Source organism: Nanorana parkeri, unplaced genomic scaffold (assembly GCF_000935625.1).
Source record: "Nanorana parkeri isolate BGI_ZX_2015 unplaced genomic scaffold, ASM93562v1 scaffold367, whole genome shotgun sequence".
NCBI lineage: Eukaryota > Metazoa > Chordata > Amphibia > Anura > Dicroglossidae > Nanorana > Nanorana parkeri.
In genome coordinates this window covers 755,281-780,319 of record NW_017306635.1, presented here as the reverse complement: position 1 = coordinate 780,319, position 25,039 = coordinate 755,281, and the positions used below count along the sequence as shown (strand labels likewise).

The 25,039-nt window shown below is 41.8% G+C and overlaps 1 long non-coding RNA gene across 1 annotated transcript in view; it reads right to left on the bottom strand.

The window, feature by feature from the left end:
* Positions 1-24,425, bottom strand: part of LOC108788991 — a 67,304-nt gene extending 42,879 nt beyond the window's left edge. The window contains exons 1-2 of the long non-coding RNA XR_001941371.1: positions 24,415-24,425; positions 23,331-23,414 (exon numbers count right to left, since the gene is read on the bottom strand). This is a non-coding gene — a long non-coding RNA (uncharacterized LOC108788991). The remainder of the gene's footprint in view (positions 1-23,330; positions 23,415-24,414) is intronic.
* Positions 24,426-25,039: the final 614 nt, after the last annotated feature.

Genomic DNA, 25,039 nt, shown 5'->3' with positions numbered 1-25,039 from the left:
GGCCGAACATGCTGAGCATGTTCGGCCGACCTGAAGCCACACGAAGCAAGCCGATGTACGGCTGATTTCAGCCGATGTACGGCTGAAATCAGCCGTACCAGCCTGAAGTCAATAGCCAAACAGTGTTCGGCTCACTTCACTTCAGATCTGTCATTCACTCGGCTGCCCTCGGCAGCTTAGTGAATAGACCCCATTGAATCCAAGTGAATCCACTTTATTTGCTTAATATGTATTTATTTAGTGGATATATTATGCCAAAACTCTCATGGGCTGATTAATGTTGCCAGGCAACAGTGAGTGGCAAAGAACAAGGCTGAAACTGAAAAGCCACAGACAATGACAGATGAACCGGCATCACCAGCGAAATTCAGACAGACAAACCAGTGTGAATCCACGAACATACTAGGCTTCTTCTGTGCTACCAGAAGTCATGGCCAAACTTCACAGACGTTCAAATGACAGCTTGGCCAACATGTACAATGCTTGCTGTGTTTGTTTAATTTGAAATAACGTCATCTAAGATTCACAATGCTAAGATTTTTAGACTGTGAAAACTTCTATAATGAAAGGACTGCAGACATTTAAAGGACAAGTTTACCTTTAAGTAACTCCCCAGCTACCTTCCCTTGCCCGCTAACCTATCCTAAGCTGAGCCCCTTGTCCCCAGGGCCTTACTTCCTCCTCTGATGGCGGCAGAATCCAACATTGTTTACAGCGCTCGTTGTTTACACAGCCTGTACCCGCAGAGTGATAACCCAAAGACTTGATTGTGATTTACCCCTATGGTTGTGGACAACGGTACCGGCCAGGATATAAACAATGCAGGTGGCCACCACCATCATAGAATAATGTAAGTGAGCACCTAGGTCAGATGGAGGGGGGGGTGGGGATTTAGTTTAGGGCTAGGGAGGTTTTACCTTAAGGTGAAAATGTCTTTCTAAAGGAAATTCTAATAGTCTTTGGTACATTTTCTTTTACATTTCCATTTTTTAAAAGTTCACAAACTAATATATTAAAGTACTAAAGACTGCATTAGGGCAAAAATACCCAACACTTTTCTAACACCCCCATCCCCTCCACACTTACCTTCGGTTGCTTGTATCCACTGCCGTGACTGAGAAGATGCTCGGGGTTCCCAAAACTTCCTGGTTATGGGGGACGGTACTGAAGTCAGAGGAGCCACAGGCTCCTCCTGCAATCAGTCGAACTGTGACTGCAAGGGTGGAGGCATGGCCAGTCAGATGCTGTGTGTGTCCATGGATGCGTAGAGCTAGGTGCGGGCATGGCTGTGAGCGTGCACGCATGGGTGCTTCCACTGTAGCCGGCTAGCTGATGTTGGCACCTGTACAGGCGTGCTGGGGCTAGCGGTTTGGATATCAATAGAGAACAAAGAAATAAGAACGGAGCTCACAGGAGTGAGCTTGGAGCAGTGGCTTCTTTTCAACACACACAGGGACCATGAGGAACAAAAGTAGCCCCCCTCCAGAAGGAAGGACAGTGTCAGCATAACATCAGAGATGATTTTGAGGATCTACAGCCAAGTGATACACAAATAAGATATATTTTTGTTAATAGATAAGGTACTAGAATGTATTTTTAAATGTAACTCCTGAGTTTAGTGTCAATTTAAGTATGTTCAGAATTAGGGTTGCACAGATACCGAGTACAGTACTCGGTACAAGTACGAGTACATGTATCAATACTTTTGAGCTCCAAGACTACACTAGAGAAAAATTCAAAAATTAGGAGGCAGCTGTCATTTGTAAGGAGCACACGGAGCTCCAGGAATTTGTACATCTCTGTTTTATTGTACGATTTTTGTTTTTATAAATATAAATAAAGGGATGCACGGATACCAGTTTTGCGAGTACGAGTACTGGTACTTGCTGAGTACTTACAAGTACGAGTACTGATACATTTTTGTTTATTGTCAAGTGACAGTTTTTCTAAAACAATACAGACTAATGATTTCAGGACAGTGGTGGAGCACCAGAGCAAGGTCCCAGCTGCAATCGCTGCAACCCTGGTAGTTCTTATGAAAATGCCAAGTATCGGCACTGGTACTCGAAAAGTATCTGTGCATCCCTATTCAGAATGTTAGCCTGACAAGATTGTGTAAAGCAACTGTGACCTGAGTTCTGCTCCTCTCTTTCCAACTCAATCTGAGTGCTGCATTGGAGAATATTACAGGAGGCAGATATATTACAGACATTATTTTATATAGACATTTTGAAAGAACTGTGCCTTATGCCAGATGCATACATGATAGAAAATCCTAACAAAAGCAATAGTAGCAATCTGCAGTTCTCTTTAAATGTCACAAATAAAGATTGAGTATTTGAAAAAAAACAAAGCAAAAAAAACTAAAAACAGAACAATAAAATCACCTTCAAACAAGCCACAAATTCCCTGTTAAATCAAAAGTATGTGCATGCAGCCCTCAGCTGCCTTTTAGGTAGAGGAGTTAAACTAAAAATAGAATCTATTGTCTGGGAAGAGACAGGCCGCTGGAGAGTTCCGTTAAAATCGCACACTGCAAAGAATATTCAGAGGAAAAGCTTGGAATCAAGGGGAGTGCGAAGGTGCCCATCCACTTGTGGGCTGCACACTTCAATGGACTTCAGCAGAGGTAACAGTGCTTTAAGCTGGAAGGGAATTGAAAATGTCTTGAGGAATAAAGCGGCAATGTCAAAAGAAAAATGGAGCTAAGATAACAATGTTGCTTCTGCATGACTGAGAATTCTATAATGTTTGCAAACACTATGTAAAGGTTTCTGTAATCTGACGGGCAGCCAGGCCTGAACGCCTTAATGTGGACCTGTCTTTGAAAAAAAAGGAGAGCTGCACTGCCTTTCCAAAAGCAGGCGCAAATCACAAATAACGTTGATAGCTGTTCTTGGCAATCAATCAGGAATTCTGTTTAATTTTGTTAGAGAAATGACAGCTCTGATTAGTTGTTGTGGGCAATATCTACATTCTACTGAGCAAACATTTTAATAAATGCTTCCAAAAGTAGGGGGAAGCTCCTGTGTTCTGGTTTGAAGGGCTTGGTTTACTAAAGGCAAGTAGGCTGTTCACTTTGCAAATAATAGCCAATCACATGCAAGGAAGAAAAAGTATATTTGTTTGCACATGATTGAGTGACAGAAGTCAGCACAACAGCCTTGTTGAAGTCCTGTTTCCTCACTTGGGAGAATTACTTTCTCATTTTGTCCTAGTGACCATTGTGCAAAAATCCAAAAGGATTGGAGGGGGAATCTTGTAACTGGGATGCTTGTTGTGGTGACAACTATGCCTAACAGGGGAATTAACTCCCTTTGCTCTCACTTCCTGTTGTGTCTACAGGGTTAGAAGTTAAAGGACATCTCTCTAATAGGAACCTGTGAAAAAAAACTTGACTCTGACTTTGTCCAAGCACATACAGTGATCATGTTTCCACGGAGCTCCAACTCAGCTCGGCTTCCCTAAACTTCCTGTTCAGTAGCAGATCACAAGGCAGAGCACAGTCTCCAGCAGCCGACCATCTACTTGCATGCAGAAGGGAGGAGGATCGGGGAGGAGGAGAGTGTCTTGCCTTGCTATGCCTGTATGTTGTGGAGACACACACAGCCTACTAGCACACACAAGGGTGGCTCCATAGGACCCTGAAAAGGAAAGGAGCTAGCCTAAAACAGTATATTAGGGCCAGTGCTCAGGGGACCAGCTGATTCTGCAGGAAACTAAGGGAGTTATTCATGTAGGAGCTAAAGAATCCATCTAGACATAGCTTCGGCTGATCCTTTGGCTCTCTTTGGCCACTGGAGCCCTTCGGTTCAGTCGAACCAAAGGGCTGCTGTACGGACTATTCACTATAGCCCGTACAGCAGCCGAAGGTGGCAGAGTGGCTCAGCCAAGCCGAAGGCATATGATTCGGCTCGACTGACAAACCCCCGCAAACGACAGCCGGGTGGAGCCAGCCGTGATCTCATGGCTGGCTCCGCCCACTATGAGAACAGGGGGCGAACGGCAATGAGTGAGCTGCCGGCGCTTTGGCTCAGCTGATCCAGATGTTGGATCAGCTGAGTCGAAGTCCTTCTGCAGTTCGGGTGACCAAAGTGCAGCCAAATGCAGCTGATGTACGGTTGATTTCAGCCGATGTACGGCTAAAATCAGCCGTACTGAGCCAGAGTGAATAGCCGAACGTCGTTCAGCTCACTTCACTTTGGCTGGGTTATTCACTCGGCTGCCTTCGGCAGCTTTGTGATTAACCCCCTAAGTCTTTTAAACATCAAGGCGCACCATCCATTGTAAGTGATTTCATCAGCATTTGAAAATAGCTTCAAAACCTCCTGACTTTAATATCCCTTTAAATTATTCCCTACTCTATCTGAAATAAAAAAAGAAAACGTTTTAGCTTTAGATATACTTTAGTATAATTGTGGTGGAAGGTTCTCTTTAAGTTTCAGTAGTGGTAACAAGATGCAAACAAAACGTCAGAACACACACAAAAGCGTTTTTATTTTTATTTTAATCTTCATAAGGATTCATGTTTCTCTTTACAACAGAAAGGACGTCCAGGAGGAGACAAGGGGCACATATTTTAGCATTGTGCAGTAATGAAAGAGCAGGCTGGGAAAACAACTAATTATCTGCTTTAGATAGAGCAACAAACCCGCTTGCAAAATCCTCCAACTATTTTCTTATTTAAAAGACGCTAAATACATTTATCTGCAACGGTGCCTGGCGCTCATTGGCAGCTTTTGTACGAGGATAATACGTTTGTCCCTGTTGCTTGCAGGTCTTATTTTGCAGATGAAAAAAAAGAAGAAGCAGAACTGCACTAAACCCTACAGCTGGGGAAAATAAATTGTCGTCCATAATTTCACAGTGTCATTTTCTCCATTTCGCTGGGGATGTCTTTGGAGTATTGCTTTATTCATTATTTCTAAATATAAATTTAAGGCTAATTTTCTCTGAAAACTTTTAAAAGGAGCTTGAAATAAAAGAGTCTTTTTTTTCTCTTGTTCTCACAAAAATAATTTTCACAGCTTAGCCTTGGAATTTGTTTTGAAACCGCAAGATAAGAAACATCTAGTATACCACCAGCATAGGCTAGTGTAAACAGCTCTACTGACTGCTTGAAGGCCCGGGGCCATGCTTCCCAAACTTTGGCCAGTGGCATGCCATAGGAGCTTATTTTGCAAAGCTCCTGCGTTGTTAAACTGACACTAATTTAAAGAGTTAAACCTTAAAAATACAATTAAGTACGCTAATTATTAACAAAAATGTATCTTATTTGTGTATCACTCAGCTGTAGATCCTCAAATCATCTCTAAGGTGCTGACACTGTCCTTCCTTCTGGAGGGTGGCTACTTTTGTTCCCCATTGTCCCAGTGTGTGTGTTGTAAAGTAGTCACCGCTCCAAGTTCACTTCCGTCGAATGATGCCTGGTGACACCCAAAGAAAGCGCCTGCCTACTGTAAAAGAAGAAGAGCAAATATTTGGGGCCAGAATGTCATGTGACCATGACTTTAGGCATTTAGATTTTTTTATTCTTTGAGGAAGTGATTGGTTCGAGGAGAATCGGGGAGGTTGATGGGTGGGAGGGGAATTGGCATTTTGGCAGCAGCTTGGGAAGTCTAAATGACTTGTTAGTTAAACAATCACGGGGCCAAGGAGGCACCGATGTTGGGCTAAGCTTAGATCATTCTTTGGCTTTAAACCAACCCTGACATTCAGCATGAATTTGTTTGACAAATAATTTTTGCCATGATCTTTTATATTTCATTTAAAAAATGGGTAATTTGTTGTGTTTTGGGGCATTTAATTAAATTTGTCACAAAATTTTGGGGTTTAATAAGGAGTTGCGCTAATATTGCGCAACATAAAAATTTTCAACTACCACCATTTTATTCTATAGGGTCTTGGCATTCAGAAAATATATAATGTTGGGGGGTTTTACGTCATTTTCAGGCCTAAAATGTGGAATATAACATGGGTGCAAAAATTGAAAAAAGGGCCTCAGTCATGAAGGGGTTAAGAATGAAGCATGGATACTTCTTTTCACTCTCGATGGCTGAATGGGGAAATGAAGAGAAGTATAAGCAACTTTGAAGACAACAAATGTATGTACATCCAAAATATTTTGCCTTAGCTTTGGATAGAGTGAAGGGAAGATAGAACCCATGTCAGGTTGTTACTGTTGCCTGGGGGGTCTGTTTGAGAATTTCCCTCACTTCATGTCTTGCTGACAATGTTTTACCAGACAGGAAGTAGAAGAAATTTTGCAATGGCAACACAAACAGAAATAAGTAGAACAGGTGAAGGCTATAACGCGGCTCAGCTCTTTTATTTCTGTCTCTTTTGTTGCTGCAGAATTTTTTTCTCACTTTATATTACATGCAATTTCTGTTAGCAGACAGGAAGTGAAGGTAAATCTCTCTAGAGAGACATCAGTAAGAACCCAACAGGAGATCTAATCCTTACACACTCTATCCAAAACTAGATATAAAGTTTATTGTTTGACATACAGTTTGAAGGGTCATATTGCTTTGTCCTGTATGAGCATAGCACAGGTTCACTTTAATGTATCACTTGTTGATAAGACCTCACTGATAAAACAAAGGTTAACCATCTGCAAATTTCCTCAGCAGATAGAAGAAGAAATTACATTTTTGGGGCATTCTACAGTAATTCAGAACCAATTCTTTTATTTCAGTTCTTCAACTGAGTTTTTTTTTTCCATCTGCCACATAAATCCTACTGTTGGAAATGACAAGATGAAAGGTACGCACGGATCTCATCAGAAAAGTTGGGCCTGACCACAGCTACGAGCGAATGTGGCTTTAATAGCATGAGAGGGTTGCCAGAGGGAAGAAATATATATATTTCTCCATGGATGCTTCGTTCAGAATCTGTCTCATGCTGTTATTCAATATTTCCAATAATATTTTTACTCCTTGTCAAAACCAAAGTTCTGATTAATAATTTAAGGTATCTCTATAGAACCCTTTCCTGAGATGAATGTCAAGGATTTTTATTTTTCTGCATATTATTATTGGGTTCTTGAAACTGGAATCATTACGTCCCTTGAAGCTTTATTTTTGCTCTTTAATTTTTGCTTTCTGCTGGCTTTGAGAATAATAGATAATAGCAGCTTTTGGCAGCTGTAGTTGTGCAAACCAATCGGAATTCATCAGAGCACGTAATGGCAGATCAATGGATCACTGCAACATAAACAAAATCTCAGATGAGTGGAACGCTGCTATTTATTCAAAGGGTAAATGAAAGAGAAGTAAAATGCATTATTTTCCTCAGACACAATGTATCTACTGTATTTTGTGGCAGAGCAGCCGTTAGTGGAAAGCGCGGCTAAAATACAGGTTATTTAAGCACAAATAAATGTCTTTGGATGCGCGCAGATACAAGGGAAGATTACCAAGTGCAGACAGTGTTTTCGTGTTTTTTTGAGAGGTAAGGTTACAGTGGTATGGTTTTATGGCTGATTTTAGGTTTTGACAGAAAAATGACACATTTGACTGCATCCTAGTCTAGAGCAGCTACAGAATGAAAGCAACAATTTCCCTTTATTTGAAAGAGTCCACAAAGAGGGAACTGGTGGAACAAGGTGATGTGAATGAATAGAAATTACAGTCACCTCCACATGACAATTCAGCCCGTCTGAGGTACCAGTCTCAGGCACTTATGAGACCTGCCCTCTTCCTGTATGCCTGTGATTTCCCAGATACTTCTCCCTTTCTTGCAGGTAGTTGGAGGTTACAGAAGGAGCCAGATTTCTGCATAGCCAACATAGGATGTGGCCTTAGCTGGCAGGTTTGCCAGGTGTGGCACACATTAAAGTGACACTAAACTCTGCAGTTAAAACTGAAAAATACATTCAAGTACCCTAACTATTAACAAAAATGTATCTTATTGGTGTATCACTCAGCTGTAGATCCTCAAATCATCTCTGAATTGGTGCTGACACTGTCCTTCCTTCTGGAAGATGGCTACTTTTGTTGCCCATGGTCCCTGTGTTTGTTGTAAAGTAGCCACTGCTCCAAACCCGCTCCCATGATGGACTACAGTCTCATGTTTAGTTAGCTAATCTGTACTGAACTCTATCATGGGAGCGAGCTTGGAGTGGTGGCTCCATCATGCTGCTAACACTGCTGTGTCTAATAAAATGTGTCATCTGGCTAAGTCTTCATTGCTTCTGGCCCTGCACAATCTATGCATTTGGTAGAAGAGTACCAAACAGAGTATACTCTGTTTTATAGTTAATCCACTCTTTACCCATATACCTAGAACCCAACTGCTAGCAGAGCATGGCAGCAGATTGACCTACTCTTCCAGTCCTTGCTTCTAGATTTACGTGGGCGGGCAGACTAGCTTCTTCAGCCTCTCTGCTATCAATCTTGGTGTGTCTTGTATGGTTATGATGTACCAAAAGACAATTGGCCTATGAGAGCAGGAAGTACAGATTTTGCCCTGGTTATAGAGGACAACATATTTGAGAAGTATGTGGACCAAAATATGGATAGGTAATGTGAAACAGGAGGACGTGAATTCAGCTTCAATGTTCCCTTCTATAAGATCCTACATTTTATTAACGCAGGGCTTTATAGATAAAAAGATAAAAAGTGTCTGAAGGAGAATCAGTACTTTTGCTCATCGCTAGAAATCTTTTATTTTTTTAGGTTTTTTTTAGATTTTTAGCACAGTATGTGAAAATACAAGAAAGAATCTCAAAAGTTTCTGAACAACAATTTTTCTACAGATACTTTTAGGTATGAATCATGCAGTTACCATATCAGCCAATCAGATTTTTGAAGCTTTTAGCAGCTTAAGGGCAGTTATGTTTCCATAATAACAAAATAGTCTTTAACAGTTTGGAGCGGAGACTGTATATTATTCACTAGAGGTTACAGGACTTTTTTTCACCTTTGCCTTACTAAATAGGAAACAACATTTTTATATGTAGCTTCCTTAAAAGACCTTATTGGCTGCATCTTACTGTTTATATAAATGGTATATTTTTAATGGTGATTTGATTTTAAAGGGTGCCATTCAATGTTATCACTGTAAATCTGCTTAGGGCACCTTAAAGCTCCATGTTAAAATTGTATATGATGTACCCTTGCTTTCCTATAACAGTAATTTATTGCATACAGTTCATGTATTTCATGGGCATGATCAACTAATTTGATGGTTGCAGAAAAGCCTTGTAGTCAACAACCACTATATATTGTAGAGAGGTGATATGACTCTGAGATTCTCTTTACTCCGTGTGAGAATCAAATTTCCCAAGAAACAGTTGAGTTGGCATACTAAAGAAATAGAGCATTTCCACTTTCAAAGTGAAATTCTACTTTACACGTTCCAAGTAATATTCTGCTTTGCAAAATAATGTTTTCACTTATCTTACTGTACAAAGTGAAACAAAGCGTCAATTAACTTAGCAAAGACCAAAGAGTCATGTGCAAGGAACATGTAAAAAAAGGATTTTTGCTCACACGTGATTGGATGAATTAGCACAAGTTCAACTTATTCACCAAACTAAGTGACAATTCATTTAGCTTAATGAATGAGGAGAAGCTGTGCTAACTTCAATCATCCAATCATGTATAAGGAAACATCTAATCCTTGTACATGGATGTTTTTTGTTTTTTTTGCAAAGTGACATTTTACATCAATCACTAAGGGGGATTATTCACAAAGCTAGCTGAAGGATCAGCCGTAGCTCCGGCTGATTATTCAGCTATCTTCGACCACCGGAGCCCTTCGGTTCAGTGGAACCGAAGGGCTGCTGTACGGGCTATTTACTATAGCCCGTACAGCTCCCGAAGTTGGCCGAGCAGCCTGCTACTGACAGCTGGGCGGAGCCAGCTGCCATCTCACGGCTGGCTCTGGCCACTTGCAATGACAGATCAGTGTCCTCTGGTTACCGGGTAACCAGGGGACGCTGAACTGTCATTACAAAGAGAACTCAGCGGAGCCGGCCTTTATAGAGAGCTCAGCGGAGGTACCGAGCAGAATAGCCGAGCCGAATGTGAATCGGCGGCATTTGGCTAGTCACTCACTGCTGTTCGGCCCCTATGAGAATAGGCCGAACAGCAGCGAGTAGCCTGCCGGAGGTTCGGCTCAGCTGATCCAGATGTTGGATTGGCTGAGTCGAGCTCCTTCTGTACTTCGGGTCGGCCGAAGCCAGCCAAAGCACGATGATGTACGGCTGATTTGAGCTGATGTATGGCTGATTTCAGGCGATGTACGGCTGAAATCAGCTGTACAAGCCTAAAGTGAATAGCCGAATAGCTCACGTCACTTGGGTCAGTTATTCACATGGCTGCCTTCAGCAGCTTTGTGAATAACCCTTTAAGATAATTGAAAATTCACTTTTCAAAGTAAAAGCTCACTTTGAAAATAAACTTGCTCTACTTATTTAGCAAGTTCCTCCCAATATGTGAGTTTTACAGAAGAGCCCTGACATTTAAACACAGAATTCTGACTTTCAAACACAGAATTCTGGCTTTTAAACACAGAATTATGCTTCATATTTTTTAGCATGGCCCCAGGGATCCTTGTAGAGTTTGAAGTCGCAAAACCCACGTAATAATATATTGTACATCATAATTTAATGTTGTGAACTTACAATTCTGCTAAAAGCTCAGTGAATGTGCATAATATAAAGTGCATTATACCCACATTTTCTTTACTCTAAATACAAATGACAGAGGTCCTTATATAAACTCTAGAGCATCCAGTTCCCACCAGCCGTACTGATTATCTCTCTGAATTTGGTGTCCCTATGTCTGGCTTATGTTGCCCAGGTTGCAATGACTAGCATAGTCCTCCACAGAAACCCTTACATGACAAGCTTTTAGGTTTATATTGGACTGAAAAGATAGGGAAATCATTAGCTTTTCTGCAGCTGTTCTTTTGGCTTATTTATTACTAAAAGTTGAACTGTGGCCAAGGCAATAAACTCTCTCACTCTGGTTCTTTTCCTAAATGCTATGTAATCTTGTTCAGTCAGATTTTAAATAAAATATCCTGTATTCCATTTTCCATACCTTTTCCTGTTAGCACAGTAAAGTGCCTCAGATTCATGCCAGCCCAGGGGAACGCATCATAGCCACACTACATCTCATTCAGAAAACAAAGATATCGGCCAGTGAACAACTTTTCCTGGCTGTCTACATAAGGTCACCATGTTGTGGCCATTTCAGGGGAGATTTTAGGGATGGTGTTCTAAGCAGTGACAGCAGAGCAGACCAGAGGAACGTCAGAAAATGTGGATAGCCACACACAGACATATTTAAAAAAAGGCTTCTTTATTGAGCCATAAAAATCAATTACACGGGAGAGAAACAGACTTCTAACATGTTTCACACATACAGGCGCTTCATCGTATTATATGACTAAACATCTGTGTGCTTGAAACATGTTCAAAGTATCTGCTCCTCTCCTGTTTATTTGACTTTATGGGTCAATAATGAAGCCCTTTTTGGAATATGATGGTGTACTGCTGTTAACTTTTTCAGCAATAGTGATACCAGTGATGAGATATGCGAGCACCTGACTGTGGCAGGCAAGTATGGACCAGCCTGGAGCGACACTACGGTTTATTGATATTGAGAGGAGCAACAGAAGGTGGCTGAAACAGCCCTTTGAGGGAACTACTAAGATGTTGGGGCAACCACAGGTTTAGCTAAACTACCAGGGTTCAGGAGGGCTTGGTGCAAAGGAGATTAGTGATGACCATCCCCTGGTATAGAAAGGCTTTTCACAGAAATGCATAACATAAGTATATCCTGAAAGGCTCCACGTCAAGAATAATATGATTATATGCCTGTGGATGTACTTTAAAATATTATTTTTTGTCTGTTCCTGTACTAGCCAAAACATTTTTTTTAGTTTAACACAGAGCAGGGAGGTTAGAACATACTGTATGTGGGGGTTTTATAACTGTTTTTGTAGCTGTTAGGAAGATTTTCTCTCATAGTCAATTTTTATGATGTCTCTGTTCCCATTGGGGAAGCACCTCACTTCCTGTGTGGTTACTAAAAAAGAAGTGACGCTAAATCTCCCCAACAGACCAATGGCCACAATACAAAACTTCACGTAAGTGAGCCAAAGAAGAGAGCCAAACAATCGTCTTGAAGTCCACACAGCATGATAAGGCCTATACATTCCTGGTATACGCGATTCCCTTTGGAGGTAGCTTGCAACTCTTTCTCAAGTGGGACTTTCATGGACTCCATGCAGGACCAATACCAATACCAATACCAATGAAATCAAGCTATGGGTGAGATCAGTGGCGGAACTACAGCCGGTGCTCCAGCACCGGGGCCTGAGCCTACAAGGGGGACCATCCAGTATCCATCCAAACACAGCCCCGGGGCAGAGATGGGGGCCGGGAGTATCCGTTGATCACATTGGTATCTGGCGGCTGGCGGGCCCCTCATCTCTGCGCCGGGAGGGTCGGAAAGTCCCGACCCTCCCGGCACAGAGATGAGGGGGCCCACCAACCGCCTGATACTGTGGAGGGAAACCGAGAATAAAAGGGGGGTTGGTGGGGGGGGGCAAAATAATCTTGCACCGGGGCCCTTTGTACCCTAGGTCCGCCACTGGGTGAGATCGCAAATTCTGAAAACTTTTTGTTTCTTATGTTGCATGTGAAGTGATCATTCAAGTTTACTTTATGTGGATGGCATATCCAGGATAACCTCTAGTACTTGGAATGGCTTATACAGTACATTTACCTCACATCCTATACAATCCACCTCACAATAGAATGATGAAAGTATACTGAATTGTTATATTCTACATACAAGCTATACAAGATTGTTGGATGTCAATTACAATTCATATGGACACTGTGTAACAGAGCACTTGTAGTATCAAGCACCTCAGGACGCACAGGGTGTCACCACCATACTCCTATTAAGTTATTCCTGATATACAGATTTTATTTGGAGATTCTATTTACCAAACGGCACTCCACCAACCAAAGTCTTTTCAGTGGATTTGATTCTATAATATTTCTAATACAGAAATGGATATTTGCATATACATGTGATTAGGGCACTTTTGGGGGGTTTGATAAGACATTTATATTGTTCTATATAAACACAAAGGTTATGTTTTTTTTGACCATTGGTTAAACAAACGTGTTCCATCTGGACTCTTTAATGATGTTGATTAGTTGTAACCATTTGGTCTTTGATATTATTAATAAAGGACTTTTGGACTATTGAGATGATTGTTTGGCGCTCTTTTTTTACTCACATGTGGATTTCTAAATTTGGATGAACCCTTTTTCCTGGCAGGTACCTCACTTGGTGAAGTGCTGCTGTGAATTCAGCTCAACCTATTGACTTCTTGAGATGAGCTAAAGATCAGGGTCCAGCACCTATCCCCCACCTCCAGAGGTTATGGCCTTACCTTTGCTAACCAAAACCCCAAAACAATACATTTTGGTTGCAGTTCAGCTTTGACTCTAATGCTGTGTTTTCTTAAAGTGCTTGAAGAAAGCTACCTCCTTAGAGAAGAACCCCTAAACCTTTGATGGAGAAAGCTTTTTGGTGCCAAAAACTGTTGTGGCATGCAGGGGTGCCCATAAGCTCGATCGTGATCTACCAGTCGATCGTGTAGCGATCACTGGTCGATCGTGATCTACCAGTCGATCACGTAGCGATCATTGGTAGATCGCGATGTCCTCTCCTCCCACTGTGGGGCTTCTCTGGTGGATCGTAAAACAGCAGAAAGGCATCATGGCACACTCACAAACCAGCATGTAAAACAACATGTCTCACCACAAGTTTAGAGTTAGGACCGCACTATAAGAGGTGCCTTGGCGCGGCAGCGCGGCTTTCACATCCTCTGCAGAAGACGTGTATCCAAACCTCTGTCATTATCCTTAGTGGTGAGACATGTTGTTTTACATGCTGGTTTGTGAGTGTGCCATGATGCCTTTCTGCTGTTTTACTGTTCAAAGCCCATTTCGTGTGCACCTTACTGTATAACTGGTAACAAATTGTTGAGTGCGTTTGTCGTTTGTTTTGCTTCTCTGGTGGATCCCCACTGCTCTCCCCATCTGTATGCAGCGGGGATCCGAGAAGAAGTGAAGGAACCGCTGCAGCCAGCGGCGGTGGAGGGCGGAAGAGGGAGCCGCTGTGACAAAAATAATGCCTAGCAGTGAGGAGAGAGAGAGACGCTCGGCCAGGATCTGACAGCCAGCACCTCTCTCTCTCCTCGCCGCTCAGCCTTAGTTCTCTGACAGAGGCTCCATCCTCCACCCCCACCCGCGGCTGAAGTGCTTCTTTCACTTCTCGTCGGATCCCCTGCTGCCTCTGGCCGGGAGAGCAGGGGGGATCCAGAGAAGACCCTAAGCCCCCGTGTGCATGGCCGAGCGGCAGAGGATCAGTACTTATCAGTGATATGTACCAATCCTCTGTGCAGGACAAACACTGGAGCGATCTCCCCCCAACAGTAAAAAAAAAAGAAATAGTAAAAATAAAATAAAAAATAGTAAAACATTTTTAAAAATCCTGCAGGCAGGGTGCTGGGTGACATCACACATCTGTTGGGGGGGAGCGGCACAGGTTTTTTCTTGTCTTGGGCTCAAAAGGAGCTGGCTACCGCTATACTCCCGCGGTGCTCATGCGGCTGCCGGCTGAATGTGTCAGACGCTGCAGGTAGAAAGGGGCAGGACACCTCTCCCCATGTGCAACGTCGGCCACACGAGCACCACGGGAGGACAAGACGCCAGGGCCTCTAGGGCGCACTGGAATGTAAGCCGGCTGACTCCATGCTTTCAGGGGCGGGAGGGGTGTGGGGTTGTATTGAAGTCAATGGCACCGCAGACATGCCCCCCGCCTACAGTGTGATCGCCCACACCCGGAACGCAGGCACATTAGTGCCTGAATTCCGGTCCAGTGCGATCTGCAAAAAAAGTGCTTGCAGCATTTTTGCGGATCGCACTGGACTGGAACGCAGGCACTAATGTGCCTGGGTTCTGGGTGCAGGCAATCGCACTGTGGGCGAGGGGGCCTGCCTGCAATGCCAAGGACTTCAATACAACACCACGCCCCCTCCCGCAGGTGTTTTTTCATCGTTAGATCTCATTGAGCTCGTCATTTGAAAAGTAGATCTCCAGACGAAAAATTGTGGGCGTCCCTGTCCTAAGGGCATAAACATTTAGTCTTCCATTTACTCTGAAGCAGAGTTTATGTTCTGCTACCCAAATATGTTTATTTTAAAATGCGAAAGAAACTTTGGTTTATTTAAACTGTTTTGGCTGTACACACAATGAAATAATAGAGGGATTTAATGGATTTATGTTTGAACTGGCCAAAGCTGTAGAATAACACTTAGGCTTCCTGACATGTTTGCTGTAGGATTTGCACATGATCTGTGGTTACACAGAGGTTTCTGACATTGCTTTTGAAAAGTCACCTTGTGGGTGGCGTTTCTGAAAATATTGCACTAGGTTCCCACGAGCACTCCGAGGATAAAACTGCATTTCTAGATTTTTATATCTGGAGGCTAGAATTAATTGAATATGTGTAATGTGATCTTCCTAATGTGTGTAATCACAGCTTCCTAATACTTGCTGGCCAATGTGTGTCCTGAATATGTCACAGACATATTTTTCAGTCCCCTTTTTCTGGGTCACAATTGTGTTATACCATACCAACTGCAAATATAAGAGGACATGAGCCCAGTGATTGACAGGTGTGGAGAGCTGAGTAAACAGGTGTAAAAACAGCTCTGAACAGTAACACATTCATCTATGGTAATAATGTTAACCCTCACCAACCTCCTGAGGGTATTTTCATTCTGTCTTCACAGTTCTTGTAAGTCCACATATGAACAGTGTACAATATAAGGAGTCAGTCAGTCACTCAATAAACACATACATACTGTAAATGAAATGTTCATCACTTGAATAACAAAGATGTGTGCTATGTCTTCCAATCAGCGGGCACACTGAGGGTACCGTACCGTTGGGCTAAACCTGTAATGTATCAGTGAATGGAGCAGACAGCTATTTTATTAAAAGCACCACCAAGAATCTGACTGTGGCTCAGCTATAATCCCAGCACTCTGAAAATATTTATGAGAGCCAGGATATATTCCTATAACAAAAATCAGTACATGACATTTTGATTTCAACTCCGAGCAGCCTTTAATTTCTTGTATTCACAGAAGAACCTGATACCTGCCGCCCACTCACATCTCCGAGTCCCAGCTGGCCCATAATTGCCTTTTTACTGATTTTGTTACAAGTAGTGTTTTTAAGGTTTGCATGAGAGAGGTAGTTTAAAAGATAGAAGGGACATTTCTCCTCTGGAGGCAATTTGTAATACCATCAGCATGGAAAAATTACAATGTTTAACCCAAAACTATATCTTTATCTCATAGGAATTGAACCTAGTGACCTCTAACTCAAACTGATTAAACATCACACAGACACACACTTGTGTATATCTGTCCAGAACATGAATTACAGATAAGTGCAAAGGGTTGGGCACCCCTGGTGAAATCACTTGTTTTGGTTTTCTTATACTTAGCATAGAATAGATTTAAAGTTCATTGGTATACTTTAAATGTTTAACTTCAGCATTACAGTTCAGGCTCCTATAGGTGTCTGCACATGGCTTCAGATCCCTGCTCCGTCAACCAGGAACTCCTAAAATCTTAGCATCATGCCTATGCAAAATGTAATGCTTCCCAGCCACCTGCCATCTATCTTGCTGTCCTATTAGTTCATCATTGAGTTGGATGATTTTAATGCCATTTAAAAATGTAGGAAGGGTAGCTTTCAACACTAATAGAAAGTGGTTAAAGAAAGCAGTGCAGGCTTACAAGGTTCAGTAGTGAGCAAAATAATTTGTTCCAGGTCAATGAGTGAAATCTGGTATGTTCACTCTCTTTATCCTATGCATCCTGATGTGTCTCTTCTGCATCAGGGCCAGTCTTGAAGCTTACCCTTGCTTTCAACCTTACCTGCAGATATATACAATTGCAACAGCCCCTCTCTCTTAGTGAACTCTTGCAAAAAGTCTAACTTCTACCTGAATATACTGAATGACTAGATTTTTCCATCAATTGATTTTTTCTTCCCTAATGGCATGGGCACATTTCAAGATGACAATGCCAGGATTCATCGGGCTCAGCTTGTGGAAGAGTGGTTCAGGGAGCATGAGGCATAATTTTCACACATGGATTGGCCACCACAGAGTCCAGACCGTAACCCAATTGAGAATCTTTGGGATGTCCTGAAGAAGACTTTACGCAGTGGTCCGACTCTCCCATCATCCCCACAAGATCTTGGTGAAAAAGTAATGCAACTCCGGATGGAAATAAATGTGGCAACATTACACTGAAATGATGCCACAGCGAATGCATGCCTTAAATAAAGCAAAGGGCGGTCCATTGAAATATTAGAGCGTGCAACGTTTTTTTTTTTTTTTCGGCCAGGCAGTGTATCTCGAAGGAAGGTTTAATAAACTACTCATGTGCTGCTTTAGTCCAACCAGTAAGCCGCATGAGAAAAAGCAGCAGGTCAGCATGCGACAGTCAAGAGCAGTGAGAGAAATGGCGGAATGAGGAGGATACCATTGTTAACCTATCCTTCTGAAAATGTCTGCCCTTGGCTTCAATAGAATCTAGGTATCTGGCATTTTAAAAGGGAGTTGCGCAATGACAGCCTCCCTCTCTCTTTTAGGGCATGTTTCCTTAATGTCACTCAGGCTGCTTCGGGGAACTTGCCAAATGGCTCTAATTTTCATCTCTATAGCCATCTTAGTAGTCAATGGTCCTGAACCTAAACCATACATGCAAGCCCGTGTGCTCCTGGTTCTCAACACCATCCCCTGCCATTGTCAGGGCCAGGCCCACAGCACATAATCATGTGAAGCCCACAGCACAGAATCAAGTAGACGCTCCAATCTAGCTCCAAAGCATTTTGATGAACCTTATGAACTATGCAAACTTGTTGCTTGTTCAAACGTTTTGCATTTGTAAATGTTTTGAATCAACTCTAATATAACCCAGGCTCTAGTTTAGAGTGAGTGATTTCAAATTTCTAAAATGCTTTTCCTTGACCTTTAATAAAACATGGAACATAACACACTCAGGAAATGTTGGTTGATGACTAGTAGCATTGCTTTGCTTTGTTTGTGCTTCAGTTTTACATATGCTTCTGAGATATCTTGAGCATTCCCTTATTTATAGTAAATGGAAAAAGATATATTCTGTGTATTAGCCATTCATTTAAATTAATCAGTCTGTATGTACTAGGCCTATAATCTCCTCTGACTCTGGACTATGTAGCATAAAGCTCCGCGTTAAAGAAAACAGAGCGTAGCCTATTAACATCTAATGAAAGAAGCGGGACTTTCTTGTACACAGGCTGCAGAACAAGATGAAAAATCATGCTTTGTTAGGAAATCTGCGCCCTTGTGCAGCTCACCTCCCCACATCTAATCTGAAACTTAAGCTGCAGGCAACCTCAGGCACAAACACAATGATCCTTTAATGATTCGGGTGGATTTAATAGGGGAAATGCTAAACGGATTGGACAAGTAGGTCTGCGCTGAGATCGCTTGGCAAAATAAATTCCTGTCTCCGAATAGCAGAGTAAGTAATGTGGTGGGAGGATGGCTGTTTTTTATTTACAAATGGCTAACTGGGGTCAAAGCAGTCATAGCTATAGTCTTTGTTGGTGAGTGAGCTATACTGTGCACCTTTGGGGTTATTTTGCATAGAGGTGAGCTTCTTTAAAGAGAGAAAGTTCTAGGACTATTCAGAGCAAAGCTGACAGTCTCTATGATAAGGTCTTCCTGACCCACTGATACTCACCTTCCTCTACCCACCCCACCTTCTGCTACCTTGGCCAGTGCAAAATACCCAGTGCTTAGTCTAGTTGCCAATCACTAGGCTTAGGCATTGTCACATGACATCACCGCTCCCTATTATAGAGAAAGGGGTGGGTTGGGGGGACGTGGGAGTTTAAGACAAAAAAGGGCAAAGTGAAAAATAAGAACCTAAACTATCTTTGACAACAAAGTGCACCCCCCCCCCCCCCCAACACAGAGTATGTCCATTTTGGGCCTATTTCAAACTTTTGCTGTATTGTGCAATAAAATGCTTGTCTTATCTTACTATGTAACTATGTAACTATGTACTATGTAACTATGTATCTTGGGTTACTGCAATTCATGGTTACGCACAATACTTGTGCGAATGGATGTCACCTTGTAATACTGCATTATGTCCACTAGATGAAGCTGAGGAGCATAGGAAATAAGGTTTTATTTTGTATGTCCCTCTGCTCTTTCTAGTGGCCATATTGTGGTATTACATTGGAAAATACATATGACTTTTAAAGAAAATATAACTGCTAATTTTGTGCATCCATTCACAGAGAACAAGCCTTCACAGAGGTTCGCAGGGCTAATAGCTCTGCAAATTGCTAATAAATGACCCCTAGGTGTGCTGTGTTGCAGTGCCATCTAAGGTGAATGTCACTCCAATGCACCTAGCCTAGCCAGCATAGCACACTACAATGCACAGATGTGAACCAATGCACTGTATGCTCTACACTCAATTCTATATAGAGTTTGCACTCCACTGGAGCACAGAGTACAAACTCTCCATAAGATTTAATGAGGAGTAAACAATGCATGTGTGAGCCTGGCACATACGATTTTGACAAATGGCTCTGTGGCTTCGAGGTTTATATATATCGCTGGAAAGGGGACAGGTGCGTAATACTGGCTAGCAGGTCAAGGTATAATATGAGTTTGTGGATTAAAGTTGAATTCTGGAACATGTTTGTTGTAGAATCTGTACAAGTCAAGTACTTTTAGTAGGAGTAATGACTGTTGTTTACTATAAAAATCATACCTTGATTGAAGCCGTCTCCAACACAGAGCGCTGTATTTCCAGCACTGCAGGGTGAAGAGCTGCGACTGTGAGAGTGAAGGGCTCCAGTAACATAATAGAGGAGGGAGCACATAAACGACTGGAGCCCTGTACTGTTGCAATTGTAGCTCTTTTCTCTGCAGTGCTGGAAATACAGCACTCTGTGTAGAAATCAGCTTCAATCAAGGTATGGTTTTTATATAAACAGTAGCCATCCATTCCTACTATACTGATTATTAGGGCTAATTTACTTTACTAACTGATATTACAGTCATAATGTGTTTTAAAGGAGAAGTATGGGGTCAGTGTTTTTCCCCATAGTTCTCCTTAGGGTAACGGGAGGACACAAACTAGCGTCCTCCCGTCACCCTAAGCTCAGGATATCGCGAGCTACAGCTCGCGGTATACTGAGACGCCGCACCTGGAGCGGATCCCGACGTAGATGACGGGATCCGCCCAGCTGCGTGAGTGACAGCTGGCTCTGCCTACCTAGAGGCAGAGCCAGCTGTACCCGCCCCCTCCCCCGTCCGTTCCGCCAGTCAGCACTGGCAGATCGGAGCGGGGAGAGGGGAATCCAGCCCCTCCCCTGTCACGGCAGAGAGCCGTGACAGGATCGAGAGGTGAGGGAACCCGGGATGTGTTCCCTCCCCTCCCGATCTACTGCGCCGACCTGTGACAGTCTCATTGTCACAGGTCGGCTTAGAACTATGAGGTGAGTGGAAATCACTCATTTCATAGTTCTCCTTTAAGCTATTTTCAAATGCTGATTAAATCACTACCATGGATGCTGCTTTTTGATGTTTAAAAGTTGGTCCCCTGAACACTGGCCCTGATATCCTGTTTTAGAGTGGGTCCTTTGCCTTTTAGGGTCCTATGGAGCTACCTTTATGTGTGCTAGTAAGCTGTCTGTGTGTCTCCACCAACACGCAGGCATAGCAAGGCAAGCTCTGCCCTGCTCTCTCCTCGTTTCACCCTGCTAGAAGATGGGTGGTTGCTGCAGTCCGCTCTCTCCCTTGTACTGGCCAGGAAGTTCAGGGAAGGGAGCTGAAGGAGTTGGAGCTCTTTGGAGACATAATGACTGTAAGTGCTTGAGCAAAAATGTAAAGAAATACGTTGCTGGGCAATGCATATTTGTTTCATCTGGATTCATTATTGAAAAAAAAAAAGTTTGAGCATTTAAAACTACTGGGTTAAAAAACCCATTTTTTTAAAGTTTTGGATACAGTAACTAAACCCCTGTCAGCTTTTTTTGTGTGTGTCCTTTTGGGGAAATGTCCCTTCACTTCTTGTCTGATAGCCACAATAGAAAATGAGAGGAAATCCCTTCTAAAGTGTGGGCAATCGCTGGTGGTCAGCAGGGACATCTATTCCTGTTCTGGTGACAACCCAAACTTTGGGATTTCCTCTAATTTTTAGACACAGACAGCAATAGAAACCTGATAGGTGTTCCAATCCCTCCCTACTCTATCCAAAAGTAAAAAAAAAAGTTTTGACTTCAATTGCACTTTAACTAGATTCCCAAAACTCAGCGTTAAAGTTACACTGAAGACTGGAGTCTTTACCCACAATCGTGCCGTAGAATAAGGCTGATTATGCTGTTTCTGTGTGGCCATGGGGATGCTTTGCGCATCTAATATTCTCATCATTTATTGTACAGAAGGATATATATTACACACAAATGTACTTGTTATCAAACAAACACAAACAATAAGTATATAGACACTCTATCAATGTATAAATCAATTACACACTCATTGGGGATAATTACAAAGAATTAGAGTGCCTATTTATTCCTCTAAAGTTGTTTTTTTTAAATTTAATCATCCAGTTATGTGCAGAGGAAATTATTTAATAACTCCCTTGCACATGGTGGGGCATTACGTGAACAGAGCTGTTCTAGGCTAAGTAAACATTCTTCTCCTTCTGTAAATAAGCCCCAATTATTTCCTGGCTATCCAGAATCCAAGTACTGACACCTATGACATTCTACATCGGTAATAAACAAGACAACTAATTCCTTTCATACCTATTTGACAGAGATAGTAATTATATGCTAATTTTGTAAAAACATTACACCGATCAGCCACAACATTATGATGACCTGCGTAATACTGAGTAGGTCCCCCTTCTGCCGCCAAAACAGCATTGACCCATCTAGGCATGAACTCCACTAGACCGCAGCAGGTCTAAAGGTATGCTGTGGTATCTGGCATCAAGCTGTCAGTAGCTGATCCTTTAAGTACTGTAAGTTGTGAGTTTGGGGTTTCCTTTGCACACATGCATCAAATGAACTTTGACTGCCCACGACACTGTTGTTGGTTCACCGGTTTTCTGGCCTAGAAGCACTGTTGGTCAGTCCTGACCACTGCAGACCTGAAATATCCCACAAGAACTGCAGTTTTGGATTTGCTCTGGCCCAGTCATCTAGTCATTACAGTTTGGTCCTTGTCAAAGTTACTTACATTCTTACGTAATCACATCAACTTCAGGGACAAAATATTCACTTGCTGCCTAATATATCTAACACACTTCCAGGTGCCACTGTTGCGAGACAATCAAATTATTCACTTCACCTGTCAGTGGTCATAATTTTATGGCTGATTGGTGTATTTCCAAATACCGTCACTGTCTGCATCAATACGTTTTGAACTGGAATGATCAGTGCCCAATGTGCTGCTGGAATCCATAGCAGTTACATAGTACCCTTTGACTACAGTTATACTTTTTAGGGGTCAAGAGAAATAACAAGAGCAAAATGATTCATTAGATCTGAAAAAGATATATGATCACCTTTGCATTAATTCAATGATTGTTATTACTTGGCTTTGCTGTACTCACTTTACTTGCCACTATAATCATATAATATGCATGCAATTTTTATAGTATAATAGTATAGTATAATATAGTGAGTATTCTGTATATCTGCAATGTATGATTGATATATATATATATATATATCTATATATATACATACATATACAGATATACAGTAATGCAGTGTAAAGATAATGGAAATGTGAAATGTGCGTCAACCCACAGCAACCAATGAAAAATGATTAGCTTCTCTCTAAAGACAACTCAAATTTGATTGGTTGCTATGAATGACTGCATGCAATGATTGCTCTACCTTATTTAATAAGCACACAGGTCTACTAATATGAATTCTGGGCTGCAAGCATTACGCAAAAATGAAGTTAAAGCGAAGCAAATTTGAAAGGAAAGTTGGAAACCAACTCATATAACAATTCCCTAGTGGAAAAGCACTGCAATTTATATTATAATGAATGGGGTGAATGGTTGTTGTAGCTATAGATGGAGATGACCGTCAAGAGCTGTGGGGTTACATGACAAAGAGCAGGCATGCTTGGCCATAACAATCTCGTGCTAACTGATGTGAATACTAAAACAACTCTCACCTCCTAGGCATGTGGTCTCAGCTCAGCTCAGGGTTTGGGTCAGCAAAGAGAGGCTTGCACTGTGGAGACCTGACTGTACCTGGCCTGTGGACAGAAAACAGGGGCTTCAGAATACCATCCAGACACACAATTATTTTACTAAATCAGTTAGCAGAAGATTGAAAAGTCAAAATGGGAAATAATGAGGGCATGCATATGTCTTATTGTAATTTTATGAATGAATAAAGCAGTTACAGTAGACAAAGCCAAAGCATGATCGACAACAAAGGAAGGACTTATACAGGGAGCAATGTGAAAATGAATATTGGTAAATGGGTAGGCCAGAAATGAAAAATAGCAATGGGTTAAAATAGCTAGCACTTTAAATGACAGAAAAATAACAGATATAATGATGTCATTATGAAAGTAGATTTTTTAGTACATAGCACACGCCCACACTTCCTTTCTTCTAATTAAATTTACTAGGTGCCTCTGACCAGGTCTTTGTGTCACCAATAACAAATGCAGAACAAAAGCAAATGAAAGCCTTATACATTTCCCAGCTTTATCATTTTATGGAAACCTATGTATATTCACTGATCATTGTTTATAGTTTATAACTACAGTATTTGATCTTGGGGTTAAAGCCCAATTAAAGTCTCACATATTTATATCTCTTTACAATCCTGTACTCCTGTATGGTATGATTTGCAATAATTTTTTTATGAAATGCCTTACATTTTAATTCCAGGTATATATATTTATGTGCATACCTACATTGGTCCAGCTTGGCCCAATACAAGTATACATATTTTATACCTGGCCAGCCATGGGGATCCTGTAAAACACTGTAGAAGCTGGAGCTACTACAGTGCTTTGCAGTGATCTTCAGGGTCCTGAATGCCACTTCAGAGAATGCCTAGTATTTTTATTAGGGATGTACCGATACTTTTCTGATACCAGTGCAGATACTTGGCATTTTCATGACAACTACCAGGGTTGCATCTGGGACCTAGCTCTGGTGCTCCTCCACTGTCCTGAAATCATTAATCTGTATTGTTTTAGAAAAACTGTCACCTGGCAATAAACAAAAATGTATCAGTACTTGTACTTGCAAAAATGGTATCATTGCATCCCTTTATTTATATTTATAAAAACAAAATCATACATTAAAACAGAGATGTACAAATCCCGGGAGCTCCGTGTGCTCCTTACAAATGGCAGCTGCCTCCTAACTTTTGAATTTTTCTCTAGTCTGTATTTGTACATGTACCGAGTACGGTACTTGGTATCGGTGCATCCCTAATTTTTATTAAAAAATACAAGGCATTCCCTGATTGGACAATGGTTGGTGACATCACTTTCCACCCCATGCCCAATGAGAGAACGCCTTGTATTCATTGTTGAAATACTAGGCTGTTTCTAAATGGTCGCTGTGCCAAGTGAGTGACCCTCTGTGTTTTATAGAGCAGTGGGGAAGTTGCTCAGCACATCAGCATTCAGGACCCAGAAAATCACTGTAAAGCACTGTAGTAGCTCTGGTTACTATAGGCCTTTACAGGATCCCCGTGGCCCTACCAGGTCTAATATATGTATACTTATGTTAAGTCAAGCTGGATCAACGTAAGTATGCATAAATATTTATACCTGGAGTTCAGCTTTCAAATACTTTTGTCTCTCATTGTAAATTATGCTTCCTGCTCTCCTACTTGAGTGCTCTGTTGTGGCAT